Below are 19,323 nucleotides of genomic sequence, written 5' to 3' on the forward strand. Positions count from 1 at the left end.
AGACTGACATTAAATACCACAACTCTAAAAGAAAATATAACCACAGGCCTCAGCCTGACCTGGGATTACTGGCTGCAGGCTCCCAGGAGCTGCCTTTTGCCTCTTAAGAGTTTGCACATCAATGTGGTGAACTGGCACTGATAAAGACAAAAAATCAAGAGCACACATTTCAGTCTGGCACTGCTCTGGCAGGGACTGATGTCAATCCTTTCACCTGCCTGCCCCACCACGCTACATCAAAATGATTTTTTTTTTGTGACACATAATAAATGCTGCTTTTTAAAGAAAATAATCAACCACCCATCCTGAAACACCTTTACCTGGCCTGTAACAAACAGGAGCCAGAAAAAAATGAAATACCCAAAGGTCAAGTACTCAAAAGATTGTACTGCAGGTACAATAAATCTCCCAACTGCCTTGAACCCGGGCTGAAAAGGCATGCTCAAATCCTACATGCAGTGTAGTTTCTTTATATGAAGAAAGTTAACATTTGGAAATTCCTCAGATCGTCATCTTTGAGAGCAAATTGGGTTTAATTATTCATGCACTTGACTCTCAGCAGGTTGGCTGTCCCAGTTACAATGCTTGGGAAAGTGTATAGCCCAGCCAGCCCTCAAGGACTTGCACACAATATTTCCTGCTGCTTTGTTTCTGATTACAGCAAAGTTCTTGTGTGTAGATATTTTCCACCTGTTTTAATCTGTTAGTGGTATTCCATTTGTCTTTCAAAGACAGATAATTACCAACAGGTCCTTTCATTCTAGTGAACAAGTCTTCAAATATTTTTTTTCCTCCACATGTCAGTAGATCTCATGAAGCAGATACTGCAGAAAAAAAGCCTCAAGAGATCAGATCAGATCAGATTCAAAGGAGCAGATTTTCAAATTAAGAAGCATCACCAAAAATCAAATGTTTTCCAAATTTGACAAAACACACATTTTCTAGGTGAAATATGAATTCCAGAATAAACAAAGCTGACATAGGAACTAGGAAACTAATTCTCTGAAGTAAAACAATGTTTTAATATAGATTCATCATGAATATAAAACCTACAGTGAATCAACAGCTGCTGTATTATTGGAGGACAGCATGGATATCAATAAGGGATTGCAGTCATGGAGCAGTGCCTTATTATTGCAGCTGAAAACATTGCTCAGTCCCCTTGCTCTAGAGAATTGGGATCTAAAATACTTTGCTGTAGCCCATTATTGTAATTGTAAAGTTTATATCTATTCTATTGTCTCTGAAATTTTTACACTCTGCCCTGAAATGGGCAATGAACAAGAATTCAGGATATGGAAGGCAGCAAAGTGCAGGGAAAATGCAGCAACTCTGGCTCCACACAGAAAATTCAGTGTACTCAAGCTACACTTCCTGTCCCTTGTACACTGGTTTTATTTTGCAGCATTGGACCACTGAGCAAAAATGAAAATCTGCTTTCCTGTAAGATCAGCACAGTCTAAAACTCCATGACCCAATGGGATAGAAATTTATATTTTGCCAATATTAGGAATTTATCAATACCAACCCAGTTTTAAAAACCCATTTTCTTTCACTATTAAATAAGATATATGAAGAATAATTTTTAAATCAAAACTGTTTGAGGAGATGTCATAAAGCAGAAAAGCATTTAACTGCTCTTACAAAAATCCTGCAACTTTATCCATGCATTTAGGAACAATTTACTGTGAGCTGAGTACTAAAACATCTTTGATCACACAAAATGTCTAATTAAAATTAACTGATATTTCATTAGCAAAAAAGATATTAATTACTATCATAATTAAAATAATCTGACTTAAGGAAAATAAAGAACAGATATTCTTATCACTGTGAATGAAGGCAATGTTAATTTCCAGTCAAAGACTGAGATTTTTATTCAGGCATTCATCCTGTAACAGTTACAAGCACATTTAAGTGCATGAAATTTAAAAAGTAATGATATGAACCACAAAGTGAATAAGAAAAAATCCTTTCCTTTCAAACCATAAACTGTTCCTGCAAATTATGTGACTAAAGAAATGCTCACATTAGGGCTTCAAAGTATATTTCAAAATTACAAATTGTGAACAGCAAAGAAGGCAGCACACTAATGCAATGTAGATGTAAAGTTCAATTTGTTTTACACAGCATAGCAGCACACCTTAGACATGACATTTGCTTTTCTGTCTTTTAATCCATCCCAATAAACAAGCATTTATCCCACAAGCCACTTTTTCAAGTTCTCTGTAGGACTGTTGAGTGCATTTGTGCCTGCTGCAAGCCTGCAGAGCAAGAAATGCTCTAACCCTGCATAGACACTTGGCATTCAAACTGCATTGAGTGCAAAAATTTATCCCGAAGAAAAAAAACCAAAAAAAATATATTTTTTAAACCCACATACATATATTGCCCAAGACATTGCTACATCTTCCCCATGCTCCCCCTCCAGTAACCTGAACAAACTAGCAGATCTAAGGTCACAGAGCTGCTCCAAGAGCCATTGACCATCTTTGAATTAATAGACTCACCAGGAAGGGTGCAGGCTTCTACTTATTTCACAGTTCCTGTGAATATTGGCCTACCTGCACATTTAGATAATAAACCAGCAATTGGCATCATGCTGAAAGTAGACTTAACTCCTTTTTCTTCCACTGGAACAAGGAATGAAAGCTGAGATCACGTTTCATTACTAAAATATTTGGGATAGAAATGAAAGGGCAAATTCATCCCTTTGGAAAACCATTTGGAAAACCTCAAAATAATAGTCAGGTTTGTGACTGAGGCAAGCAGTATCACATTTTAGGGGCCAGCTTATTTGATATGCTTCTGTAATTACAAGTTTAAATCTATCCAGCTGGAGGAAGAGCAGCAATAGTGTTCATTTCCAAAAGATCTGCATTTAAAGATCTCTTTTTTTTTTTCCTATTAAGTAAATTCTTTCTGAAATCATGTCCTCTATGTTTTCTTGCTTGGCCCAGTTTGCAGTATTGGAAACTGCTCAAGTCCATCTCCTTCAGGCAGACTCATTAGCTGGGCAGACAGAGAACCTGCAGCTGGAACACACCCACTGTGACTGAAAAAATCGCTGTGTTCTCCTTCCTTGAGAGACCCTCAATGTGTAAAAATCTGTTTTAGAAGAACAGCAGGAAAGCTGCAAGCTACAATAGTGCAAACTGGGCAAGAACAGCCCAGATCCTGGTGCCTGAATCATGAGAACTCTCCTAGTCTTGCTTCAGCTTTTCTCATCAGCCAAATAAACATATGCTGTCCTTTGCTGAAAAAGTCATTTAATTCAGCCAGTTTTGGCAAACAACTAACACCTCTTGAAAAATGCATTGCATTTGTTATTTGCTATCCAGTCTAGTCTCCCAATTCCTTCTTCAACAATATACAAGAACAGCACGATGAAACTTCAGAAAAGAGAAAGGCATCACCAGCAGGCAGACACAAAGGTGTGTAATGCAATCATGAAACATTAGCAGAATCAAGCTCAACAGCACTCGTTCTGTAGGGAAACAAATCCATCATTTATGATGCTTTGCTGTTAAGTGTGAGTTCTTACAGCTCAGATAAGCTGAGCTCAGCTGAGCTGTTGCTAGATGTGCTTCATCTTTGCCTCCACACTAAGTGCAAATACAGCTCTCAAGATCACTTTTTTCTTTTTTTTTTTTTTTTTTTTGGCAGGCCAGAAAACAAGTCCTCCTCTGTGATGGTTTGCTTGACAAGACTGCAATTTTTTCTATGGACAGCCTCAAAGTTCTACAAGAGGTGTATTTTTCATCAGTATTAGTTTTATGGGGCTTATTGATTCATTTTTTTTCCCAAGCTCTTTTAACATGTTTGCATATCTAATAAGAAGAAAAATTAGACTCTTAAATATAAAACCCAAAGAATTCTTTCAAGCTCTTAAAGAAACAGGAGCTACCAATAGGGAAACAGTACAACTGTTTAAGAATTTAAGGAAAAGCTGCAAGTCCAAAGAAATTCTTGATATAATTATGCTGCTTAATGGTTAAATGTTTAAAGATATTTAAGGTTTCAGTCTTGCCAGGATCCCAATCCAGCAAACTACTTAAGGATGCTCATATGAAAAAAAATGAAAAATCTCACATGTTTAAACCTGACACCTGCTGAAATGCTTTGTAAAATTAAAGTCAAATCATTAAGGTTTGAGCATGTTCTTTGTCAAATAAAGCAAATTTCTGTCTTGTAGAAATAATCACGTTCTTCTTCACATTCCTATCTTTGCATTATTCCTTCATCTTCCAGTAACCTCAATCTAGCTCTTGCTTGCCAGATTTGTTAGAAATACTGGACACACTCAAAAACCTACATTTTCTGAACTAGATGGGGACTCATCAAGTTCAAAAATTTAATAGCTCGGAGAAAAAAATTCAGTCTATTTTATCCTCTACTGTGTGAACATAACTCTCTGTTAAAGACCATTAGGGTAAATTGAATAACTCCAAAATGTGAAAATTTGGCCAACACATTTTTTTAGACAAATTAAATACACACAGATTGTAGCTGGCAATCTATTTCCAATGACACAGTAAGAGCCACAGCAATGAGCTGTACAGACCTTCACAGGTTCCATACTAGAAACAAAATTCACAGCCACCAAGTCTTTAGATCTGTGTCTCAATGAAGAAACTGTACCAAAAATACAGAGTTGTAGGCAAAGGATGGTCTTACAAAAGAAAACATGGATTCACATAGAAAAAATAGCACAAGTGGAGAGGATCTTGTGAATACCAAGTTGAACAAGGAGCAATGAACTCACAACTCAAGCTCAGATACAAATTAGCTTATATTTTAGAGAAAAAAAAAAAAAGAGAACAAGGATGCAAAATAAAGGCAGAAGCCTTGGTTATATGCAAGTTTGTTTCATTTTTTACCAATACCCTAAAGCATCTGTGCACATACTGTCCAGTTCTGGTAAAAAGAGGTGATCCAAGGGCTCCATATCTGTGAAAAAAAACAGTGTCCAAACACAGGAACGCTGTGTCAGCTCTCCTGTTCATGGCCATGCAGTCCCAGGGCAGGGCTGATCAAATTCCATCATCCCATTGGGAGATGCTCCAGCCAGGGCAGGAGCCGAGCATTTCCTACCCAGATCAAAGGGGAGATTTGGAACAGCAGAGCAGCCTTTTCCCACTGGATCCCAGAGGAAAACCAGAGCCTTGCACATCATCCCTGCAGCTTTGGAGGAAAACTGCACCTTGTGCAGGAGCCCTGCTCCAGCAGAACCACATCTGTCACTGCAGGAGGATGCAGCCACCATGGAATGGGACTGCACCAACCCTGACTGACTGACAGGGCAGCTGGGATTCTCACTCTGGCATTGTTCTGAGTTTTTTCTTTGCAATACTGTATTTCTATTTTAATTTTTTCTAGTAAAGAACTGTTATTCCTAATCCCATATCTTTGCCTCAGAGCCCCTTAATTTCAAAATCATAATAACTTGCAAGGAGGGGGTTTACATTGTCCATTTCAAAGAGAGGCTCCTGCCTTTCAAACCAGAACAACAACATTTAAAATATAAGTTTTAAATTGTACACAGCTTTTCCTCCTATTAATACCCAACAGGTGCACGGAGTCCCAGCACTGCTCAGACCACCACTGAGACAAAACTCAGAGTCAGCTTTTACAAGTGAGTGGCTGCTTTATGTGATTTATTACAGCAGAAGCCACATAAACTCAGTGTGTGGTCTCTCTCGGGCAGCAGGAAGGGGCTGCAGCCTCCCCTCCACCAGGTGAGAGCAAAGCCATGGAACAGACCAGGACAAGCAGGCTGAGCACAAGACAAGCCTGTCCTAACTCCAAGGAGGAGGAGACAAAACTTCCTACATTAAACATGCTGCCAGAAATTATGTCAGCCAAGCTTTAGGATCGTATTTCCCTGGGTTTTTTTAATCTCTTCTTCACCAAATCAACACTATATTGTTGAGCAATAAACACAGTTGATTCTGCCCTTTATGCAGAATGAAGCATTTACCAGCTGCCTCAAAGTCATGAAAGAGCAAAAAGAAAAACTGAAATATTTGGCCATCCTAGTACACCAAACTGTCAAAGCATTTGAACGTGGTTACAATTACTTCTATGTTAACTCCAAAGAAAAATAAACTAACAGTGATCTTGTACTACATTTGTATACTAAACAATTAATCTACATACTTGTAAAAAGTTACTCATTAAAAAATTAACCTGAAAGATTAACCCTACAAGAATAGGAAGCTGTCATACTCCAAGGCTGTAACATTGTTCTCCCCCACAGCTCCTGGCAAAGGAGAGATTGACATAACTTTTCAACATCCCTAGTTAATACATTGGTAAAAGGCAGAAGAATTTATATGCCTCTTGTGAAAGGTTTTGTTAAAATTGCATCTATTTTTGCAGCAGATCTTATAAATCCAAATCCATCTGCAAATATCCCTCAGTTTCCAGAGCACTGAAGCCATCAGGAACCCAGCTCATCTGAGATCAATGATGAAATCCCTGCCTTCCCACGTGCTCTGTGTCATATGCAGACTGCATATTGCCTGAAAAAATAAATAGCAAACCCCTGACAAAAAGGCAAGGTAGGGATTTATTCTTGCTCTGCTTGTAGGTGCCACATATTTGAGCTTGAACCCTAAAAATTCCAGGAAGCCAAAGAGCAAATCAGAGCAAACAAATCAAGCACAGCACAGTTTTTCCAGGTCTGCCACAGCCAATCTGCTCTTTTAGCAGTTCCAGTAGGAAGTGGTCTCCTTGCATATTTGTTTTAAAATGTCTGAGACCACCGCCTGCTTAGAAACATTTTTTGGTCCTTCTTGTCTCCTGGATCATGTTCTCAAGTGTGCCTAAGGCTAAATGGGATTTTGAGTCTTCCCCAGTTTGTTTTTGCTCCAATACACCTCGCATTTACCTTTCTTAAATATATGTTTGAACCACTTGAGAATTAACAGCCTCAAATCTTCTAGGAAAAGGCATTACAGTATGTGCTGGGAACTAACTTTTCTCATCAGACACTTAGGAAAAGCTGGCTCCACACGAACACTTTATCACAGAAAGCCCCAAAATACCCTTCCCTGCACTGGCCACACCACAGCACTGATGTGCCACAGCCATTTCCTCCTCCTGGGGATGCACATAGCTGTGGCATCTGAGATAATGCTGCCAGCACGGAGAAATGCTAACTTTTGGAATGGAAAAATGATAGCTTGCACAGTAATTGCAGGCTATCATAAATGCCAGGGTTACTTCACTGCAAGACAGAACAAAGGCTGGCCCCAGTTTGAGGCAGTTAAACTCCACAGCGATCAAAATAAAAATAAAAAGTCTTTGACACAAATGTGCTTTTTTTGTTTTTTACTGGAAATTGTAAAGCAGCCCAGCCTCAATAAATCAGAGGTTGAGCCAGCCAAACTACAGGTCTCCCCTCCATGAAGACCCTGGCCTGGGGCCTTTGGGCTTTCTGGGAAGGAAAAAAAAAAAAAAAATTAAAAAAAGGAGAAACATCCACAAACTTGAAATATTCTTTTCAAAACTGCCAGCCATCAGGCAGGTCAAAGGGAGGCAGGCACTGCAGAGTCAGGCATTGCTTTGCAGGGACCTGGAGCCATGACAGAGTTTGTCTGGTATGTCAGATATGATCTCATCTCCACCCATGGGCACTTTGTTTATGGAATCAAATCCCCAGCAAGTAATGAACGTATTGATTTGGCACATAAAGTTGCATTTCATTATTTCTCCAGAATCTAGAGTTATATTTAGCATATGCAACAACTACTCAATTAATTGAGCTCGTCCAGCCCTGAAAGTTCAGATAATGCTTTTGGGCCAGTTGCTTCCTTCAAGCAACTTCCTTTTTTAGCAATATTATTCCATTTTTGCCTCCCCATCTCCTTTTCTTCAAGCCAATTACCCCTGTGCCCATTCCTTCAATTTATTTTGGAGGTGCCTAGGCTGTGAGAGGGAAGAGAGAATTTAAAAAAGTATTTTAAACAGAAAAAAATCTTTCTAAATCTTGAACTTATTTTTAACAAAAAACCTTGGGGCAGTGTGAAAAACTCTTTATATATTATTCTTTCATAGAAACTTTTCTCCCCAGGCGAGTTCACTGTTATCATTATTAAAGAGTTCTAGTTCCTTACTCTTTTCCCCTTCTCCTCTCCTTTCTGACACACTGAATTCACTTTTGAATGGAACTGTGAATTTTGAGCCTTTTCCATACCTGGTGTGTTAGCTGCTACAGAGGCCTCTCATTAGTAGACTACATAAATGGTACTTGAAACCATAATGGTGCAAAACAATTTTTTAAAGGAGCAATTTATTCATGTGATAAGAAGTGTCTCACTTGTTTTTCCATAGAACTAGATCTGATTAATTTAATTTTTCTCTTTTGAAGGCCCATTAAACTGTAGTCTGCCTTTGACAAAACGGTACAGAGATCCACAATATTACACAAAACTTTTGTTTGGTTTATAATAAGTTTTATTTACTATTATTTTGTGATGTAGCTTGTTGTGCTTAAGTTTTGAGAATGGCACGGAAAATTCTGAAAATAGAAATATATAATGAGACTTCCTATCTGGGTCCAGAAACATGCAAGACTCAAGAGAAAAACCAAAATTATCTCGAGCTATTAAGTGTAAGAGCTGTCGATTAGGATCATAAAGGCAGAAACCATGAAGAGGAACTCAAGGTACAAATAACCTGATTAAACCTCAAACTCTTCTCCTTGAATCATGATTGCCAGTTTCTGCAAAGAAATAATTCCCAATCTGCCACCAGGTGCTTGGGAAATAATAAACTCACTCTAGGGAAATGCACACCTCGTTGAGATGGTTTGTTACTCCATGGAAACCACCAAGGAACCGTGGCAAAGAAAAGAATATTCTTGAATGCAGTGACATGATCTGGGTCACATCGTGCCACCAGCTCCCTTTTCTGTGCATGGGGGGTTTTAGTGGGACCAGAGCACCAGTCCATGAGCCCTGGCACTGCATCTCACCAAAAGTTATCATTCAAAAGAGACCAGAATAGTGTTCACTTTCTGCAGTTTATGAGAAGGATCTTTTTTAGAAAGCAGTTTATAGGATTCTGAAGTCCCACTCTTCCTTTCACCTTTAGAACAAGGCTTTTGCGTTTTTTTTGTCTTACAATAGCTCCCTATAGACAATTAAATGAAGCTATTTCATAACAAAATTAAATTTCTCTCTCATCTATTTCTGCAGTAACAGAACAATCCTTAGCACCCAGGGAGCAGCCTTCCACTTTTGACTTTAGTTTGGACAAGGATCTGTGCTGCAACCAGAACATTTCTGTCCATCTTCAACAAACCTCACCTTGATTATTACCATGCTCAAACCAGCATTACAATTAAGGTGGTGGCTTGACTTCCACTCATCACCATGATGGGAGTATGGAGGATCCAGAAGCATTAGAAATTTAACTTCTCAAAGTGAAAGAGATGCAACACCTCAGTCCTCACTATTTTATGTATTTGTCCAATTTTTTGTTTAAAAAAAAAATGCAGCAGTGACACATTCATAACTGTGACCAAATTGTTTTGCCACTTTTTTACTTTATTAGCAACACTAACAGGTGAGCAAAGGACTTCACAGTAGTCCTGGTAATTTACAACATTTCCTCTCTCTGCTTTCACATCTGCACAAAACCCTCTCCATGACACTCAGACTGAGACAATAACTCTATTTTTGTCACATTGCCACCCTTCAAACCAACAAGACACTTACCAGCACTCCAATTTACTGTTACATCATTTTGGACCTGTGTGCAGCACCCAGGCCTCTTTCATCATTGACCTTCCTGCAACACGTGCTACTGTGAAAATAATTGCATAAATCACAGCTTTTGCTGGAGATTAAAGATCCAACAGGAGACAATCTCTGCTGCACACAGCTTTTTCCAAAGGTCTCAATTGGAAGTTGTGCTCTTTTTTGGGCCAGCACACAGTGAGGTCTAGGGGGTCATTTTAGAGACAGAAAAGGAAAGCAGATCTGAGGGGCTTAAAAGAAGAAAGGGGTGGAGATGACAGATTTATACACTCAGAAGAATACTAACTCCAAATTATTTACTAAGGAATTTTCAGCATCTGCTGCTTGACTGAAACAGGCTCTCACAGGTGTTGGCTGTATTAATCCTAACACACACTTGGGAACTTATTTTCCACTCACACAGTAATTGTGAGCCAAGCTTCTTTTTTCATACTCTATTCCCCCCTGAAAATAAACCCAGCTAACATGCACACCTATTTCTAGTTGAGCAGGGAAAAAAAATTAATTAATTAACAAGTCACCTCACCTTCCAAAGTGGGAATCAATGCAAATATTAATGCCCAGTTATGATAAGTCATTCATTACAAGCTCAGTTGCAGCTCATAAATGCAGAGCTAGTTTAGCACACACAGTACATAATCACAATTTTCTCTCCAAATCCTGCATTTCAGAGGCTGTTAATTGCCTCTCCATTCGTAGAGGGGGAAAAAAAAAAAAAGCAATGAAAGCTTAGAGGACACTTTACCAGGAAGCATATTTAATATTTATCCCAGCTTCAAACATATGACTAATCTCAGAACGACACTGAATTTGAACAGCAGTGATTTAGATTTCCTCACCAAACCACCCAGTGTTGACTGTCTGGCCAGCTGGGGCTTGGTTTTGTTTCTTTTCTTGTGGTAACTCATTTCCCCAGAGCTCTGCTCTTTTGCTCAGGTGGTGGCCCTGCAGCAGGACACTCAGGACCATCACACTCAGTGATTGCTATGGATTCCCACCTACAGCATTTTTTTGAGGAATACAGTTAGGAAAGGGAAATGCAGTCCTGAAGTTACTAAGCCAGTTAATCCTTAGCATATGGAACAGAGAAAAGCAGTTTTCTGGCCAGAAAAGATTTCTCACAACTGGCTTGTAGAAAGACCAATGCACATGATGAGAGTAAGGTGGTGTTCCAGCCAAAAATAATGAGAATATTTTAAATGAGACAATTTGAGGATGCTGATGTTTTAAATCTGCTCCTCCGAGGTGTTTTTTTAATATCCAAGATTATAAGGTTTTAAACTCATCTAGAGCACATGTTGCTAAGAAGAACACCTAAAATTTTCTTAATTCATGTATGCAGACTACAAATAGTAAAACCTCTACATCTGGGACAGGGCAAAGTTCTGCAATGGATAGGCTCACTGTGTGAAAAATGTGCTGTATCACTCAAAATGGGCTTCTTGTTCTGGGATAAAAACTGTCACTTAGACAGGCTCTAAGTAATGAAAAGTTCAGAAGGAAGTCTGAGTCCATAAATCACAATCTGATTCAACATCAACAAGTGTTCAGTGGCCCAGTTTCATACTGAATTAACTGTACCTACACAAGGAACCATTTCACTTTCCTAAATAACAAATGTTCTCATACCCACAGCGAGGGGCACAGACCAAGCTTTATCAAAGATAAAAGGTCTAAACTATATTTTGAATTGTGTGTTGCCTAATTTCCCACTATAACAGCAAGGAACTACACCAAGTCTATGAATTATTTGACTTCCCTTACATGATGGGATCTAATCATAAAAGAATCTATTTTGTTTTTCTAGGTTTACATCCAAGTAGCACATGCTAAAAGACATCTGTTGCTTACACATTTTTCAGGCTGATTATCTGATGTTGGTTCCATATATAAGTTTGTATAGTCATACATTTAAATAGTCACTCTTATTTAAAATAAATTCAATCCTAGACCTCTTGAAAATGTAGCTATCCTTTTTTTTTTTTTTTTAATATAGAAAGTTTTGGCTCATTACCCAGCACTGCTTCCCACCTGTCTGGCTTGAACAGCCAATGATTCTGTGGGCTCCAGTTCCATTCACTTGAAAAGCCACAAAGTTCAGCTGTTGTTGAGAAAGTCAATTATTCAAAGCTGTGTGGCTTGATGGCTACCAGGTTCTTTGTTTAAGGTGCAATATTGCTATGGCCAGAAGTTTTGGGGAGGTCTAAAGATTAGGTAAGCCCCCTTTTGTAGTTGTTTGAAGTGAACCAAGGGGGGCAAAAAAAAAAAAATTAACTGCTATTAAATATCAGTTTCACCACTCTCTGCATGCCATAGCCTTAGGAACACATCTAGCCAACACATCAAAAAAAAAATCCAGACAAAATCTGAACAAACAAAGCCAGAACCCTCTGTTTGCAGTTTGCTTATTGCAGGGCCAAGCACGGGGTTCTAGACTTGAACTTTTTAAGGCATTTCCCCACACATGGGAAGACACAGAGAAAATAAATATATATTTAGCATATATACACAGCTTCAAAGCTCAGTCAGGCTGAGGGGTGGGGTATTGGATACTTGACTAGATGCAAATATCCTGAGATCATTCTCAGATACCTATTTCAGTTACTGCAAACACTTAGAGTATAAATTCGGGTGCTAACAAAGAAAGGTTTTGGCCCTAAGCCTCCAGCATATGTACATCACTAGACAAGGACAAATGAAATGCCCAGAGGAAGAAGAGGCAAGTTGCCCTCCCCACTTGTGCAGCCAGGAGGGAGAGAGGATCATCTCCAGGGTCAAGCTCGGGCACTCCTCGCTGTCCCTTAGCCTCTGTTGGCAAAGAAGAGCAGTGACAGAAGCTGGAAGAGCCCCTGGGATGCTGCCCACAGGGAGGGCACAGCCTGTGGGACATTGCTGCAGTGCTGTGGAGGCTCCTCCAAACAAAAGGCTCTGAGCTGCCCTGAGGAGCACGGCCACCTTTCCTGGGAACAGGGCTGGCTTCACAAAACCTAACTGCTGCAGAGCCAGGGGGTGATGTTTTATCATCCTCATCTAACACATCCAGCTCTCTTTTCAGCCTCAAAATCCCCAGCACAGAGTCCAAGCCCCAGAAGCAGCCATACTTACACAACCTGCAGGTTCATGGAAGAAAACCATGGCCTTCCTCTCTCCTCCTCCTGTCCCAAGGTGCTCTCCAGTGATGCTCAGTCAGGGACATGAACTGATTTCACATTTATCAAACACAATTTAAAACCTGTGCTCCACAAGCTGCTGAATTCAGACAGCAGCTACAGTGTAAGAGGAACAGAAATCCAGCACTCCACTTCCACTCTCAAATAGTTCCCATGGTTGGAGGTGTAAATAAAACCCACCTGGGCAGGCTGGTGGAGAGGCACAGGCTGTGCTTGTCAGCACCACAAAGCAGTAGAGGGGAGCAATAAATGAACAGCTGGGACAGAGAGAAGCTGTCCTGCTCACAATCAAGTCAATGGCAAAACTCCCAACAAGAAGCAGTGTTGCACCCTGCATCGGCAGCCAAGAGCTCAGTGTAACAATCTCATTTTTCCTGTGTCTTCCTGTGCAGCTTTCCAAAGGAAAGAAATTCCCAGTGTGTTCCTGACACGGCGGATCCCTTATCTTCTGCCTGGAAACACAAGAAAACTCATTGTGCCCAGACCCTGTGCTGTAACTCTGATCCAGTTTCAGTACAGCTGATAAATAAAGAAAAGCCTTTCATGGCAGTCTTCAGTCAAGACACTGAAATCTGCAGCTTCAAATCCGCTCTATGCACTTTCAGGCACGCCAAAGTAAAACACTTTCCCCTGGAAAAAAAAAAAATGAGGATGGTAGAAAAAGCCTCTAGGTTCTCCTGGCCCATTTAACAAATGGAACACTTTACTTTCTGTTTGGTGTAAAGTGACAGCTGGCTTATTAGAACTGACACTGATCCTCCCGAGAGGATTTCAGGGAGCGAGTCACACAGGTGAAGGTCAACATGGCAAAGGAATTAAATGAAGAGAGGAAGGAAGCCACTTCCTCCTAAGGACAGAAATTAGCTAACAGAAAAGCTATTACTAAAGCAGCCCCTAGCTGGCTGGAAATGCACTACTTGAAATGTGTTTTGTTCTCCAGAAATGCTTCCAAGACACCTTTTGAATGCAAGTTTTTATGCCTTGTCACCAGCTGGGTCGTGCAGTTTCCAGCTGCAGTGAGGGCTCAGCGAGCACAGCTTGCACCCTGTCACCATCTGACTGACACAGCATCAGAGGCAACACCTGAAACATCCTTATTGATTAATCAAACATCACTTCTGACGTGTGTGAAAAGGATAATTAACATGGGGTGGCATATTTTAAGAGCGGATAAGACAACAGGCACAGCCACAGTGGCTGAGTTTGAACTCCTGCACCATGCACCAGAGTCCTCTGGCTCCCTCAGCACACCTTCAGCAGGCCAGAGGAATAAAGACTTTAGCCAAGGCATGATCAGCCTCTGCCAAGGTTTGTTCAGCACTCCTGCTTTTGCCTCTCTGGGTCTAGCCCTGGGAATGACTTCCCTGCAGCACTGGGACCTTGGCAGCAAAACCTGGAGGAGGAAGATTGATCCTCACTGAGCTGCTGGGAGAGGGGGTGTCTGGTGCACAGCTATGGAAAGAAATGGGGGTTTAAACCCTGGCCAGAGCCAGAATTCCTGCCTCAGACAAGGTGAGACTGTCCTCTTGTGTGCAAACCCCTAATAATGGGAGACACAGCCTGTGCTGCCCAGATGCTCTGATTTTTATTCCTTTTCGTGTTTGTTCTGCTGAAATTCCAGCAGTGAAACATTTTCACTGCTCCACTGCACTGAGCAGGGCAGCACATCTGTGTGCCAGCCAACACACCCAGTAAAATCCAGCATGTGGGGGCTGCTCCCCATGGAGCTGAGCTGGACAGCCTGGCATGGGCAATGCAGGATTGAGCTCAGCCTGGGACTGTGCTCCAGCTCAGAGCCAGGCCTGACTGCTTTTGAGACTGCTTGGACTGAGCCAAAACCAAATCACTTTGACTGCTTTTGAGACTGCTTGGGCTAAACCAGCACCAAATTACTTTGACTTCTTTTGAGACTGCTTGGACTAAACCAGCACCAAATCACTTCGTTGTGAGCCATTCCTTGGGAGCCCCCAGAGCCAGTGGGTTTGTTACACAATTTAAGAGCAGGAGAGCAGCAGAAAATGTAAAGTCCAGCCTCAATCAGCACAGCCCCCTCTGGATAATTCTGAATATTTCAATTCACTTCCAGAACTGGTTTTAACTCCTTCCTAACCAAGAGCACAAAAAGCATCAGAATTGTCAGTGATCCACCACCATTCTGGGTTTCCCTAATAGTTCTATAAGTCAGTGATTTTTGGGGTTGCAGGGAGAGGTCACTAAAATAATCTGACAGATACCAGCACCTCTGGTTTTAATCTCATCCCTCTCCAGGCATGCTTATATGATACAAGTTCATAGATTTTATTATTATTTCATGTAGATATGACTTACATAAAATGATGAGGGCTTTTCCTAGCCAAATTAACATGGCTCTACTGATTATACTGGGACTCTGCCAGGGTGCAGAGTCTGGGGATGTGAGAGTATAAAAACAGCATCATTTCTCTAGAAGTGGCTTTTCCCTGGTCTCTGTTAGATCTGAAGAAAAAAAAATATTCTCAATAACTCTGAATTATTCTGGTATCAGAAATTTTCACGTGAAGCTCCATGTGACAGAGCTCAGGACCACCAAAACAAGAGTTTTGTCCCTTGACCTAACTGAGGATGAAGGTGCAAAAATGTTTGAAAAGCAAAAAGCATGTTTGAGAATAAATTTGATTCCACAGGTTTTTCCTGTGTGACAGGAGAGCTGGGCAGGTTTAAATTCACAAAATATTCTAAATTTCCTAGATGACTTAGAGTGACACAGAGCAGGTGTATTATCCCAATATGTCTCAACTTTCCCAGGAAAAAATATGAGTCCGAAATCCAACTTTCCAAATCTCAGTCCTCATAAGAGCAACTGGATTTCAAGGATACTCAGAAATATGCAAAGGAAGGCAGGATCTGAGAAGTTTGGCTTAACCCTTAATTTTTGCAGAAGAAAAGAAGAAAACTTGTTCAAGAGATAAGAACAATGGTATCTAATTCCAGCTGAAGTTCTTCCCTTTGTGCTTAGCTGAAGTTACTGCACTGGCTCCTCCCAAACTAATCCAGCTTTCATTTCATGACCTGCATTACCCAAAGAGACTCTTCCAGTAACCAGGAATCAGTAACCAGGAGCAGGTACATCCTCTGAATTCCCTTTTGGACAGCACTGCTGCCTCTGACACTCTCAGAGACCCCTACAAAGGGCTGAGGCACCCCCTACACCCCAAAACATTTCCATATGGACCACTGCCATGTGTTTTATGGCCCATTAAAACCAGGTAGCTACCTGGGGAGATGACTGAAGAATGAAGAATGGAGTTAATTGGGCCAGGTACACAGGAGGCAAGAGAAATTTGGCAGGCAGTCACTCACACCACTCTAGCTGATTATCCTGGTAGTAAACCCTGCACTCTGAGAGCACACTTGCTTTCCAGGCCCAGGAAAATATGTGCTTCCTCCTGTGTTCATTGAGTCTGTATGAGGACTGGTAGGCAGCTCCTGCAGGAAAAAAAAAAAAAAAAAAAGAGCTTTCCATGGCTGTGCCATCCTGTGTGTGCCTTTCCAGCAACCTGCTTCAAGCCTGTTTTGTTTCCTCTTTGATCACCAGAACTTTCTGCCAGAAATGACACGTTAAGTATTTGGCATTCAAGAAAATAAATAGTAAAGGTCAATGGGTAAAAAGCATGTCCACACACAGAATGGCAGTCCTGAAGAAACCAGGAGCAATGTCAGTGCCCTTTGGAAAAAAATCACACAGGCCAAAGGATGACTGCCAAAAAATACTAATTTCTTTTATTAGACAGTGCATGTCTTAACCCCATTACCCTTAATGCTTTAATACACATTTTACCTCGTATGACACTGATGAAAATTTAAAGCCACCTCAAAGAGTCCAAGGGCATAGAAAAGAAGCAAAGAAACACTTGGATTTCCTCTTTACCAAAGGGGAGGAAACAAATCTTTGTTTGTTACAGACAATAAAATGCTAAAGATGCATCATCTATTTTTCAGTCTTCCAAGTATTCTCCCTACATACAGCCATGTAGACCTACCAAACCCATAAAATATTTAATTTTTGTCTCTTTCTACACATGCAGCACAATTTCAACATCCAACACATTGTACATCCTTCTTGGTGAGATTCTCAGGAAACAAATTAAAATCAAACTGTCCAAGGACTGGAATTCTGCAACATAAAACTGCAAAACATTTTTGAAGTGAAGATTATATTCTTGTGTCAATCAGCTCCAGTGAGATCCATCACACATATTTACCCATAGGCATAGGTTTCTGGAATATCAAACCCCAGATAGGTGGCGGGTTTTACACAATGTTATGAAAATTAAATAAGATTTGATGTTATTCTATCAGCCTTGACTTTAAAACATGTCACTTAGATAAAGAGAGGAGGGAGAGGAAAAGCAGGTAAAAAAAAAAGATTTCCATTAAAATGGTCCTGTTTTAGGAGAAACCTGGCACATCTGTCTTTACACTGCCAACACACTTCCCCTCCCTACCTGGACATAAACCACTTTAAACAAAAACCATAGATATAGCATTACAGCTTTTTTTTTTCAGTCTGTCTGTAGAAACTGCCACATGTGCAGCTGAGAAAAAGCACCTAACCCAGTAATAGCCTTCCCTTTCCAAGAGGAAATATTTGCCTCAGGATACGCCAGGTTTAAAAATACAGAAAAAAGTTCCTAAAGGCTGAGATATTTTCGCTTTCCACGGACATCAGATAAGAGCATTCACATAAAATGAACTCTCAAAATAAAGTAGAAGCACAGAAATGAGAAACACAAGCCCTGAACAGCAGAAGAAATCACACACATTCACCTCCTGTCTTACATTCCAAGTGTAAGAAAGTTGCAGTCGAGAAAAAGTTGATCATCTGTCTAAACTTCACATTTTACACACTCACTGCCCTTGCACAGTGCCTGCATGGATTCAATCTCACAGACACCTCAGAACACCATGGACAGACATTATCACCCAACGAGCCATTACCATTTGTCCTCATTTTCTTCCTGTATATACCAACAAATCTCCTTTTTCTGCTTTCCCAGCTGAAGCAGCCAATTACCTGCTGTGCTTTGTCAGCTCCCATCCACATTCCCCGGGAAACAGATCAGCACAGTGAGGAGAGCTCACTCCAATGCAAAATAATTCCCAACTTACTCAAGTAAAGTCTCTCCACTGCATTCTCAGGCTGAGCCATGTGTTAACTGTATTAATTCACCACTGAAAGACTACACTTTACAGTTATAACCCTGGCAAATACTGAGCATTTACATAATTCTGCTTTTCCTTATCTGCACAAAGGGGTTTTATTCCTCTAGCACAGCTGTACACAAAAGAATAGAGTGCCATTTCAACCCAAAACTCTCTGAAGTTACTACTTACCAGCTTGTGATTATATATTCAGCAAGCCTGAAGAGCTGAAAAGATTTTGTTGCAGGAGACAAAAGTTACAAAAAAGCAGGCAGAGTTAACAAAAATGAAGGGAAACTAGCATAAATCCTCTCTTCATTCATCTACTTAAATGTTCCTGAGGACTAAAAAGGACCTTAAAGAAAGCGCTCTCAGCAAAGACTACATCCCCTTGTCACTCAAACCCTGCATAGTTTCAGCTAGGCATCCGTCCAAAAAGACATGGAATTATTCTATTTTTGTCTCCCAGTGCAAGTGGAAACATTTTTACAGATTTGTGGTGAGGATTTCAATTTTTGTAGTGGTCAGCTAGTAGAGGAATGTAATTAAAGACCCTAATAAATGCAAGATAGTCCAGAAAGGAGGAATTGGATAAATCTGGAGATAAATAAAAATTCCATTACAATACAGTCTGATATAAAAACACATTAAAAACTTTCAATGAATTTAAAAATCCAGCTGTGGTTTACTGGAATTTGTAAAAACCTTTTCTTTTAAAAGAGAATTACTGTCAGCAGTGGGACTCCAACACAGTTTCAACACATGTAGGCTGATATTTTTTAATTAAATAATTTCAGTAAAAAAATTTGTAATGATATTATGCAGAACACTAAAAATTTGGTTTACCACCCATGTTATGTCTGGTATGTTACTGGTTTTACACAACACAGGTGTTTCCTTAGAAGCATTTCACATGTTGCCTGTTGCTGTCTCACAAAATAAACCTTCTAAACTTCTGGCTTTGCAGAGTAGGAAAAATACTTTGGAAATTATGTTTGGCTTCTATTGCATTTAATTTTTGCTCCTATTCTATCAGAAAGAAAATATGGCCATTTCCACTGTACAGTCTGGAAGCTGACTCTGAATCTCAGTGATCCGTGGAGCTCTTCAGATCTGAGACTTTGCTCAGAAGGGAAGCTTTTAGTTCAATTCCCCAAAACTCTGTCATCACTGAGGAGGATGAACTTTTGTCCTTGCTGCCTTCT

The 19,323-nt window shown here is 40.3% G+C and overlaps 1 protein-coding gene across 3 annotated transcripts in view; it reads right to left on the bottom strand.

The window, feature by feature from the left end:
• The window catches only part of INSC (INSC spindle orientation adaptor protein), a 108,478-nt gene extending 89,939 nt beyond the window's left edge, over positions 1-18,539 (bottom strand). Inside the window, exon 1 of one of the 3 annotated variants that reach the window (XM_088175672.1) lies at positions 18,311-18,539. The gene's annotated coding sequence lies outside the window, so the exon portion shown is untranslated. Of the gene's footprint in view, positions 1-12,872; positions 12,992-17,990; positions 18,129-18,310 lie in introns of those variants that run through there. The other 2 variants (XM_088175673.1, XM_088175674.1) reach the window with 2 other exon arrangements.
• Positions 18,540-19,323: the final 784 nt, after the last annotated feature.

This window comes from Sturnus vulgaris, chromosome 18 (assembly GCF_052056855.1).
Source record: "Sturnus vulgaris isolate bStuVul1 chromosome 18, bStuVul1.hap1, whole genome shotgun sequence".
Taxonomy (NCBI): Eukaryota; Metazoa; Chordata; class Aves; order Passeriformes; family Sturnidae; genus Sturnus; species Sturnus vulgaris.